Here is an 11,600-nt window from a genome sequence, read left to right as displayed (position 1 = left end):
TACTTATTTTTATAGTTAATTAACTAGGATTATAGTAAAAGTATACATTTTGTGGTTTAAGTATGAAAGATTGCATTTCTATGAGTTTAAAGATGGTGAAAACTTCATGTTTTTGTAGGTTTAGTGATTCAATCACCAAATGGAGTGACTTGAGAAGATAATTGGATGGTTTGAAATGATTTTAAAGAGAATATGTGTGACACCCCGGATTTTGTGTAAGAAGAGAGAGTGTGAGAACCCGAAAGTTTTCTCATTTTCTAACCATTATTTTAATTCCGTGCATACATTTTCTAGAATGAATTTTTTTTAGTTATTTTTAAAAGGGTGTTAAGTTCCAAGACATTTTCCCGATATAAATTAGTTCGTGTGATATTAGTAGTGTATATTGGACGTGGAACCCGCTAGTGTGGTACGTGCGATAATGTTTGATACCTAGTTGGATTTCTGTGTTAAGAGATATTATATTACAAGATACTAGAAGACAGTGAGAGGTTGGCTAAGGAATTAATCATTGGTACGCAAGAGGATAGGTAACTATAACGGTTGGGTGGTTAGTAGATTAATGAGGTGTAATTAAGTTTGTGGATTACATTAAGTTGGTGATCTATGGAGTTAAAATCCCTCATATTTTCTTAAAATACCCCTGACTGTCAAATGCCCTATTTTGTGGACAGTTTTCTGTCTTCTTTGAGATTGCACGATTTGACCTTGAAAATGCACGAACTAGTTGTTGATGTCTTCATGAGACTTGTAATTCTCTGTCTTAGCTTCGAAACGGTATAACGTTTACCCCAAACTGATAGGCATAGCTTTAGTTGGGACCAAAACGTCAAGAGACGTCAAATCTACCATTTAGCTATTTGCCTTTAAACTTGATTTCCGATTGCCTTGTTAAGACTTGTGTTGTAATTGGATTATTTTGAGTCTAGTTGAAGGGCTATTGTGGTAACATTACCTATGTGTGACATTGGGGCGGGTTTGAGGAAAATAATGAGGCCATAAATGGCTGAAAAATAGGTAAATACAAGGGACATGCCGCCCAAATTTTCACTAGAGGTATAAACCAGCCTTTGGAGTTTTGGTTCTGTAATCTACAAATTTGACCTAGATCCACTAAAAACTGGGTTGAGTTGTCTTCATGAAAGTTGTAACCCTTTATCTTAGTTTCGAGACGCTACCTAGTACACCTTGATTCGATAACCACAGCTCTAGTTATGGTCAAAACCATGAAACCCATTTTTTACCATTTTCATTTCCGCGCACGCGCGCATGTACTTCGTTCCCGTTTTCGCCGCTTTGATCGTTTTAATCCTTTTTCCCATTTGTGATGGTCGATTAACTGATAGTTGAGTATAATCTTCTGTCACAAGCAGTGATGAACCGGACGGAGTCGGTGGACCCGTATAAAGTGCCTTGATTTGCGTGTTAACTATTTTGAGTGAGTAATTGGGTGGGTTTATATGATAAATTGTCAAAGTACCTTGTATATGTTAAATGGGTACTTAGGCGAGGGTGTACTTTATCTCACTCGACCTAAGTCCATCATTTGTTCTTGATTTAATATGTGAGAATACATGCCTTGTGTTGAGTATCACCCTTTTGCTGTGTGCTGTTGAGGTGATTACATGATTTAAGTTGAACCCCTTGTGCTGTGTGCTGTTGGGGTGAGTACTTTGTTATGTACTTTGTTGAGAGATATCATCTATCGAGAGATTGGATATCTCAGGGCTTGGTTTCAACCCGGTTCCAAGGGTAGACGAACTATTCGAGCCAGTCGGGGATTGGTCGAAATTAGTTCCATGCTAACCTTGGCATTTCGTTCTTTGTTAAAACTTTGATTAAAGTTAAGTGATTTTGTTTTGCTCGAACTGCTGTGTGCTGTTAACTAGCCAGCGGGGGTTGATAAGATGAACGGGAAAAGTAAGTGGAGTCTACGGACCATGAGTATTTTGGTTGACGGAGAGTCAACAGGCGTTCAAGTTCGGGGAAATGAACTGGCTTTGGAACCACCCGTATCCTACCATTGTGATGTTACATTTCTGTCTATTGATGTAAAATATTTTGGTTTACAAGTTTATCTAGATATGATTTTATATTTTTACCCCTGATTATTCACTAAGTATATAACTCACCCCATCCCATTTGTTTTCCTTAGCAGGGGCCAACGCGGGGATCTCTCGGGAAGGTGTATAGACTTTTGGTTTAAAGAATAACGGATGTTGCCCTAGTACTTGTTATAAGTGGACTAGTAAGATGTATATATTTGTTGTGGTGGATATAGTTAGTAACTTTTCTAGGATTTACTTTTTGGTACTAGTGGTATGTATGGCTTGATGTAATAGTTTATATAACTTTTGAAGATGTAATAGTGTATATAGAACTTTCTTTTAGCGTAAAATTTATTTTATCATTTTTGGAATCGAATCCTGGCGCGACTTAGACAGGCAATCCGCTAAGCTTTTTGGTACGCCTCTGGGTACGGTGGGCTCGTCACAATATGAAGTGCAAAATGTTCAAGAGATGAAATGTAATTAAGTATAAAAGAAAGGGAGTTTGATTGTTTTGACACCTTTTGATATATCGGCTATATCTTGAGTTACAAGAATTGGATTGAGATGTTTCTTAAATCATTTTGAATCTAACACATAGCTCTACATTTTTTATGCAAACATTAAAATCCAATTCATGAGTTTTCCTAATCAAAATATCGAAATACAGCCAGTCATTTCTGTTGTCGAAAGTTTAAACAGGGGATTGACCAGTTGAAGGTATTTTTGTCATTTTGTGGCCTACAGAGATTCAAATTGGATGATTCTAGAAGTATTGGAAAGCTAATTCAAAGGGTTACTTTCATATTTTTTACAAGAGTTAGTTTAGCCTCCATCATTAATAAAATACTAGTTGAAATTGGTGTAAAAAAAGATCAAAGTTGAAGACTGACTAGAATTAAGAGAACCTGCAACAGAGGAAAATGTGGGGATGAATACACGACCTGAGACCGCTTTTTCGGAGGTCAGGTATTCTAAAATGCAATTGCAACTTGTTCTACAACTTGTGCTTTTTTCACACAAATTTTTGGGCCACTTTGTCTGCAAGAAATCTAGCTGGATATGAACAAGCAAGTATAGAAACTTGTAGAAACAACCTTTAGAGATTTCAAGAGACAAATTTGCCAACTAGAAACAACTGATCTTGAGCTTTAGTTCCTCTATAAAAGAGGCCTTTGGAGAGCTTGTTTCATAACTTTGGAAGGCTAGAAACACTATTAAAAAGTTTTTACTAGTTTTTCGTAGTTCATTAGCTTAGGTAGGTTAGTATAGTTTGATTCTATCTTGTATCATGCTAAGTAAGGATGATGATTGAGGTGTTACGATGGAGAAGATGTTGCTCACATATGACAAGGGTTCCATCTCTTCAACTCTAACTCTTGTATTTGAATCTTATGTTTAGTTATAATACAAGTGTGGTCTTTTTTCACTTTTTCTTCATGTTTTGCTAAAGTTTATGCTTAGAGATATGAATGAACTTTCTATATCTTGTTTGTGATATTTATTTGATTATTTGATGATATTATTTTGGGCAAGTCATTTATCACTTTTGCTTTTCCAATCATGATTAACTAGCCATTAATTGTTATAATTTTAAGATGTTAAGTTTGCAATGAGAATTGATATTTAACATTAGTTCAAATGAGTGCTAAACTTAGGGTGATACACTCGTAAGAGTAAAGGTGCACATGTGTGGTTTTAGTGACTTGTTTTATGTAATTTCATAAAAAAAAATGAACTTGTAAGTTAATTTCACAACCACGAGAGTAGGTGTGACCTAGCTACAAATATAGTTGATTCACTACGAGAGTAAGTTTTACATACATTAGAAAATTACGCCATAACTAACCAAGATAATAACATTCAATTAATCAGTAATTTCATTTGTAAGAATGAATTCCATATCTCTAAGAGTTTTCTATTGTTATTTGTTTTACTTTTATCTCATATTTATTTTCTTGCACTTATGATTGTCTAAATAATAGACGAGTTTTGGTAGTACTGGTCATTGACATTCTTCCTTGTCGGTTCGACCCTTAATACCTGATAAGTGAATATTTCACATATATTTCATATGGTTACATGAAAGCTTTTGGCAGGTTTTTAGACGATCATAGTCATTTTTAAGTCCTTTTTGGTGAAAAGTTTCTTCAAGTGTTGCTTGGTAAACTAAATGTACAAAATGAATGGATTAATGCATAAATGTGTGGTGTTTGTAGGTTATTGACGCATGAAACACTCATTGGAGTTGAGAAAGATGGAATGTACTCCTTGGAGGATAATGCATAAATGAAACAAGAAGAGAAAGTCACGCAAACAGGGAAGAAAATTGAAACTGGAAACAGGAGAGATGGATCCGAGCTTGGATACATCCTATTGTCTAAGATTCGAGACCTCCTCTGAGAAGTTGTAGGGGAAAAACACTGAAGAAAGCTAGATTCGAGGTCAGATCTATGTGACATCTCTCGGATCCAAGGGCTCGAATCTTTCTCTCTCCTCTGGAATTTGTATAATAACTTGTGCACATTTCACACTTGCTTTTTGACTCTTGTTTCACAAAAAATTTCGGTTGGAAAGCTGGCAAAGCATCTTGTACACTTGAAGAAGGAATATTTTCCAATGAAGGGCATTTTTGGGAAGAAATAAAAAGAAGTAATAACATGAAACACATTATTGAAGAGAGAGAGATGAAAAAAATTCAAAAAAGGAGTAGAACTTTTTTTTCTTTTCTCTCTAGCTTAGCTTAGTAACAGTTTTAGATCTAGTTTTCATTTCTATTGAAAAACTTGAAGAACTCTTGATATACCAATGTATTCTTGATGGCAATGAAGATGATAGAGCTCGAAGATCTTGTTTTTTCACTTGAATGAGCATTTCTTCCTCTTTATTCTCTTTATTGCTTCACTAATGCTTAGTTACATTGAAAACATGAGTTTTATTGTTAAATCTACTATGTCTAGCTAAATGTTCTTGTTCTAGGGATAGATGAAACTATGTATGCCTTGACTATGGTTGAATAAAGTGGATTATTACCATATCTTGTACTCGCTAGTTCATTTGTTCATGGTTTAACACTTGTGAATGCCTGATCACCATTTACAAGCCATTTTAGTTGTTGTTAATCTATGAAAATATTTGATAATAATGAAAAATAAGTGAATGGAACCTAAGGAGTGAACACACGAAAGTAATGGTGCATTTAGGTGGATATGTATGGCATTTCTTGTATTTAATCTAGTTTATACTTGAGAGTAGGGAAATTCTAGTGTTGGCTAAGTTCGATTTATTGGCGAAAGCGAGTTCCAATAGCTCGAGTGAAATGTATCCTTAGCAAGACAAGAGCATGAGTAATAGTTAGGTACTTCATCATTGGTTAGGTACATTTAGTGAATTCTATACCTTAAGATACTTTTGTTTAGTTGAATTATTTCAAGTTATTAATTTGTATTGCATTACTTTAACATTTTTGTTGTTTAAACTAATCAAAATTCTTGATAAGTTTAGATAATGAAGTGAACTAGAAGCCTTGGTAGTTGAAAGTGATTCCTCGTGGGAAAGATCCTAATTCCTTAGTACTACGAACTACGACCCATATACTTGCAGTGAACGAGGGATTTAGATTAAAATTTAGAATGTAGGTTTAGGTCTCGTCAAGTTTTTTGTGCCATTGACAGGGAGTCACGACAATATTAAGGTTTAGTGAGTTTTATTAGTCTTAATATTGTGTTATATTGCGAATATACTTCGGCATAATAGATAGAGTAGTTTAAAGTAATTTAATATTTAATTTTAATTTTGATAAATTTTTTTATTGTGATTTCTTGTGGTGTATGCAGAGAGTGCTACGAGTCACTGTTCCATTGGATCTCAAGATCGAAAGGATTCTAAGGAGGCAACGAAAGCAAACACTACAAGAAACTGTGGAGATTCAAGGTGAACGAGAAATAACAATTGAACTTCCACCATTGAACCTATGGTTGAAGAGGTGAATAGAAGAGTATTACGAGACTTTGGTTTTTCGGGAGGTGATGGTTTGCAAACGAACATAGTGAGATCTACAGTAAATGCTAATAATTTTGAGATTAAACCATCTCTTATACAAATGGTGCAACAATCCCAATATGGAGGAAGAAGAGACATTGTACGAAATTTGGGAGCGTTATCGGGAGTTACAACGAAGATGCCCTCACCATGGTCTACCCGATTGACTCATAGTCCAAAAATTCTACAATGGACTTATCTATCCGACGAAGACTCTTGTAGATGCAGTAGCAGGAGGAGCTTTGATGGGTAAGTCAACCGAGAAAGCTCAACAACTAATTAAAGAAATGGCCGCAAACAACTACCAATAGACCAATGAGCGAGATAACATAAGGAGACTTGCAAGTATGTTTGAAATAGATACATTGTATATGTTGAGTGCCAAAATGGATAATGTGGTTAAGATGCTTAATAAGCAAGTTGGTTCTAATTCCAATCAAGGAGTAAATGCATGTTTTACTATGTGTGAAGAAGATCATGATGACTCTATTTGTGCAAGTATTGAGCAGGTTCAATATTTCAACAATTACGAATGACAACCCCAAAACAACCCATACTCCAATACTTACAATCCTGGGTGGCAAAATCATCTAAATTTTGGATGGAAGAACCAAGGGAACCAACTGAGGCCAACAAATCCATCGGATTTTCAATGAAAACAACCATCTATGGAGTCTAAACCGGCTTGGGAGTTAGTAATTGAGAAGTTAGCAAATGTATCCAATGATAAAATTGAAAAGTTAGCTAGCGCCACTACTTAACAGTTTGAAAGAATTGAGGGTAGGATAGACCAACTCACTAATATGTATAGAAATATTGAGATCCAATTAGACCAAACAGTCAATGCTATCAACAATAAGAACCAAGGGGAGCTACCTAGTAAAGTTGAGGTGAATCCGAGGGAGTATGTTAAGGCTATAACCCTTCGTAGTGATAAGCAATTAGGTGAGCATCAGTTGTTGAGTAAATAAAAGAAAATGAGAGCAAAGAAGAAAAATGGGGGAGTGAGTTAGTTGAGAAGAATGAGAAAAGTAAAGGAAAAGACAACGTGGAAGTGAATGAACCATCAACATCTAAGATGACTTCTATTCCTCCACCAGTTTCATTTCCACATAGATTGAAACCATCAAGAGTTGATAAAGAATTTGAAAAGTTCGTCAATATTTTCAAATAATTACATATTAATATTCTATTTATTGATGCTATTTTGCTGATTCCCTCTTATATAAAGTTTCTCAAGAAAATAATGATCAAAAAAGAAAATTAGAGGATAGCAAGACTATTGCATTAACCGAGGAGTGTAGTGCCATCATACCAAATAAATTGCCACCAAAGTTCAAGAATCTAGGGAATTTCACAGTTCCTTGCAGTATTGGTAATGTAGAATTCTCTAAAGTATTATGTGACTTTGATATTAGTGTCTCATTGATCCCTTTAACCGTGGTTAGGCAATTGGAATTGAATGAATTAAAGTGTACTAACATCTCCTTGCAGTTAACTAATAAGTCTATTAGACATTTTTTGGGTATACTTGAAAATGTACTCATTAAATTACAAAACTTTATTATCCCTATTGATTTTGTTGTTTTAGATATGGAGAAGGACGTTAATGTACCCATTATTCTTGGTAGACCATTTTTGACCACTGCAGGTACTATAATTGATGTTAAATGTAATAATTTCAAATTTCAAATTGGCGAAGAAAAAGAGGAGTTTGATTTGAATAAAATAAAAAAATATCTCTCTTTTACTGATCATGTTTATTTCGTTGACATATGTGATGAATTGACACAAGAGATGAGTCAAGTCAATCTTGACTATGACTGTCTTAAACTTTGTTTAAATGGTGTAGAATTGCAAGAGGAGAAAGTAGAAGAAATGACCCATTATTTGCATGCACAAGTCCCTTATAAAAGAGGCAACTCATACGAAAGTTTAGAGATAAGTAAGGAATTTTCGCAACCATCTTATGAGCAAATTCCAAAACTTGAACTTAAACCGCTTTCCAATCATCTCAAATATGCATTTTTTGGAGAGAAAGAGACATTGCCTGTGATTGTGAATGTGGCTCTTGATGAGGAGTAACTTGATAAATTCCTATGAGTTTTGAGGAAGCATATGAAGGCTTTAAGATGGACCATCACCAACATCAAGAGAATTAGTCCAACCATTTGCATGCACCAAATCTTATTGGAAAAAAAATGCTAAACCGATGGTTGAGACTCAACGGAGATTAAATCCTAACATGAAAGAAGTGGTAAGGGTAGAAATTTTTAAGTGGCTTGATGCGGGTATCATTTTTTCGATTTTCGATAGTGTTTGGATTTCTCCTATTCACGTTGTGCCGAAAAAAGGTGGAATTACTATAATGTATAATAAAAATGATGAAATGATTCCTTCTAAAGTCATCGTTGGTTGGAGAGTTTGTATCAATTATTGAAAGCTCAATGCGGGTACTAAAAAGAATCACTTTCCTTTTCTTTTTCTTGATCAAATTTAGAAAGGTTGGTGAGTTATGATTTTTATTATTTTTTGGATGATTTTTCAGGTTATAGTCAAATAGCCATTTTGCCTGAGGATTAAGAAAAAATCACGTTTACTTGTTCCTATGGCACTTTTGCCTTTAGAAGAATGCTTTTTGGATTATACAATGCTCTTGCCATGTTTCAATGATGCATGATGGCGATTTTTTCTTATTTTAATGAGAAAATCATGGTAATATTTATGGATGACTTTTCTGTATTTGATTCTACTTATGATAATTGTCTTAACAATTTAGATTTAATTTTACAGAAATGTGAAGAGATAAATCTTGTGCTTAATTGGAAAAAATGTTATTTCATGATTTGTGAGGGCATTGTTTTGGATCATAAGATCTCTTCTAAAGGCATTGAGGTAGATCAAGCAAAAATGGAGGTGATTGAGAGGATGCCTCCACCAATCAATGTTAAAGGCATTCGCAACTTTTTTGGACACGCGGAGTTCTATCAGTGGTTTATTAAGAATTTTTCCTAAATTGCTAGGCTTTTATATGATTTACTCGACAAAGATGTTCCTTTTCACTTTAATGATGAACGTTTACTTGCTTTTAATAAGTTGAAGAATAAACTTGTCTCTATACCAATAATACCATTACCGGATTGGAGTTTACCATTTGAATTGATGTGTAATACTAGTGACTTCACAATGGGAGTTGTTCTTGGTCAACAGCATGATAAGAGATTTCATGTTATTTACTATGCAAGTAAAATGTTAAATGAGGTTCAAATCAATTATGCGACTACGGAGAAGGAGTTGCTTGTGGTGATATTTGCATTGGATAAGTTTAGATCTTACCTAGTGGGATCTAAAGTCATTGTTTACACCGATCATGCAACTCTTAAATATCTTTTGAATAAGAAAGATGCAAAGTCTCGACTAATTCGTTGGATTTTATTATTGCAGGAATTTGATTTGGAGATCAAGGATAAGAAGGGATTTGAGAATCTAGTAGCAGAACATCTTTTCCAACTTGAGAATATCACACAAGAAAATCAAATTTTCAATAAAGAAGAATTTTCAGATGAGTTCTTATTGGCAATTCAAAAATCACTTCGGCATACTGATTTGCTCAATTTTGTGATTAATAGAGTGATACCAAGTGATTTGAATGCTCACCAAAGGAAGAAATTCCTAAATGATGCCAAACATTAATTTTGGGAGGAGCCATTCTTCTACAAATATTGTACAGATGGTATAATTAGAAAATATGTTTCGGAATAAGAGGTACATAATATTTTATTGTATTGCCATAACCAAGAGATGGGTGGACATTTTTGCACAATTAAAACTGTAGTAAAAGTATGACAATCGGATTTTTATTGGCCTACTATGTACGAAGATGCTAGAAATTGGGTCAAAAGTTGTGATCAATGCCAAAGAATCAGTACTATTTCTAGAAAGAATGAAATGCCTTTAACTACATATATGGAAGTTGAACAATTTGATGTTTAGGGTATAGATTTCATGGGACCATTTCCTAACTCTTTTAATAATAAGTACATTCTCTTAACAGTTGATTATATTTCTAAATGGATGGAAGCTATTGCTTCACCTGCTAACGATACTAAAATTGTAATAAAATTCCTTAAAATAAACATATTTTGCAGGTTTGGTGTCCCAAAAGCTATTATAAGTGACGAAAGTAAGCATTTTTACAATAAATTATTTGATACTTTGTTGCTTAAATATTGATGTAGGCACAAAACATCGCTTCCTTGTCATTCTCAAGCCAATCGTCAAGCAAAGTTAGCGAATCGGGAGATCAAACTCATTTTGGAGAAAACTATTAATAAATCGAGAAAAAATTGGTCAAGAAAATTAGATGATACCTTATGGGCGTATAGGACGGCATTTAAAATGCCATTGGAAATGTTCCCATATAAGTTTGTTTATGAGAAAGCGTATCACTTGCTTGTGAAAATAGAGCATAAAACTTATTGGGTTATTAAGGTTATTAATCTTGATTTTAAACTTGCAAGTGAAAAGAGATTGCTCGAGTTTGGTGAATTGGAGGAGTTACGCTTAACTTCATATGAAAATGCCAAAATTTATAAGAAAAAGTCAAATTTTGGCATGATAAGCATATGCTTCCAAAGTTTTTTGAGGAAGGCCAAAAGGTATTATTGTATAACTCACGACTTAATTGTTCCCGAGTAAGCTCAAATCTCGATGGTTCGATCCATTTCAAATAGTTCAAATCTTTCCTTATGGAGCAGTGGAGATTAAGGAGGAAAATGAAACCCCATTCAAAGTGAATGATCAAAGATTGAAACTCTATTTGGCCAGAGAAAAGATTCCTAAAGGAGTAGTCTACTCCTTAGAAAACTCATTTATTCATTAAATATGAATGATGGAAATGTCGAGCTTACCGACTTTAAACAAAATGCTTGTTGGGAGGCAACCCAATGTTTTCTTTAGTTTTAGTTTATTTTTGGTGTGTTTTTTGCTGATCGGTTTGATTTTTTTTTATTTAGCGTGTTTCATTGGTTTTGTAGGGTGCACCTATCTTGAAGGATCATCTTTGAAGTTCACTTGGAGAGTTAAAGTTGAAATAAGGGAGGTTTAATCTTGGTTTCCAATCTTAAGTGTTTAAATTTCTTATTATTACATTAAAAGATGCACTTTTATGATTTTTAAGTGAGTTTTGGTGGAAACATGTTTATATGTGCTCATGTACTTATTTGAGTTGCATTTAGTGTCAAAAAGTACATTTTTTAGTGTTAAAATGCAAAAGTGATCCAAGAACCTGAACCATCGATTTGCAATCTAGGTGTGTTTAATTCATTTTAAAGAATTGGATTGGATGTTTAGGGCATATTACACTTATTGTGATACCTCGAATTTTAGAACAATATTTTTTCCTCGTTCTTTGAATTGCTATAATATGTATATAACGAAAGTATGTTATTTTTATTGTGTTTTGAAAATGCTTGTATTGAATCTCATAACTATTTTATTTTGCTTATACTT

The sequence above is a fragment of the Coffea arabica genome, chromosome 8e (assembly GCF_036785885.1).
Source record: "Coffea arabica cultivar ET-39 chromosome 8e, Coffea Arabica ET-39 HiFi, whole genome shotgun sequence".
Lineage (NCBI taxonomy): Eukaryota > Viridiplantae > Streptophyta > Magnoliopsida > Gentianales > Rubiaceae > Coffea > Coffea arabica.
Note: the sequence above shows the minus strand (reverse complement) of the source record.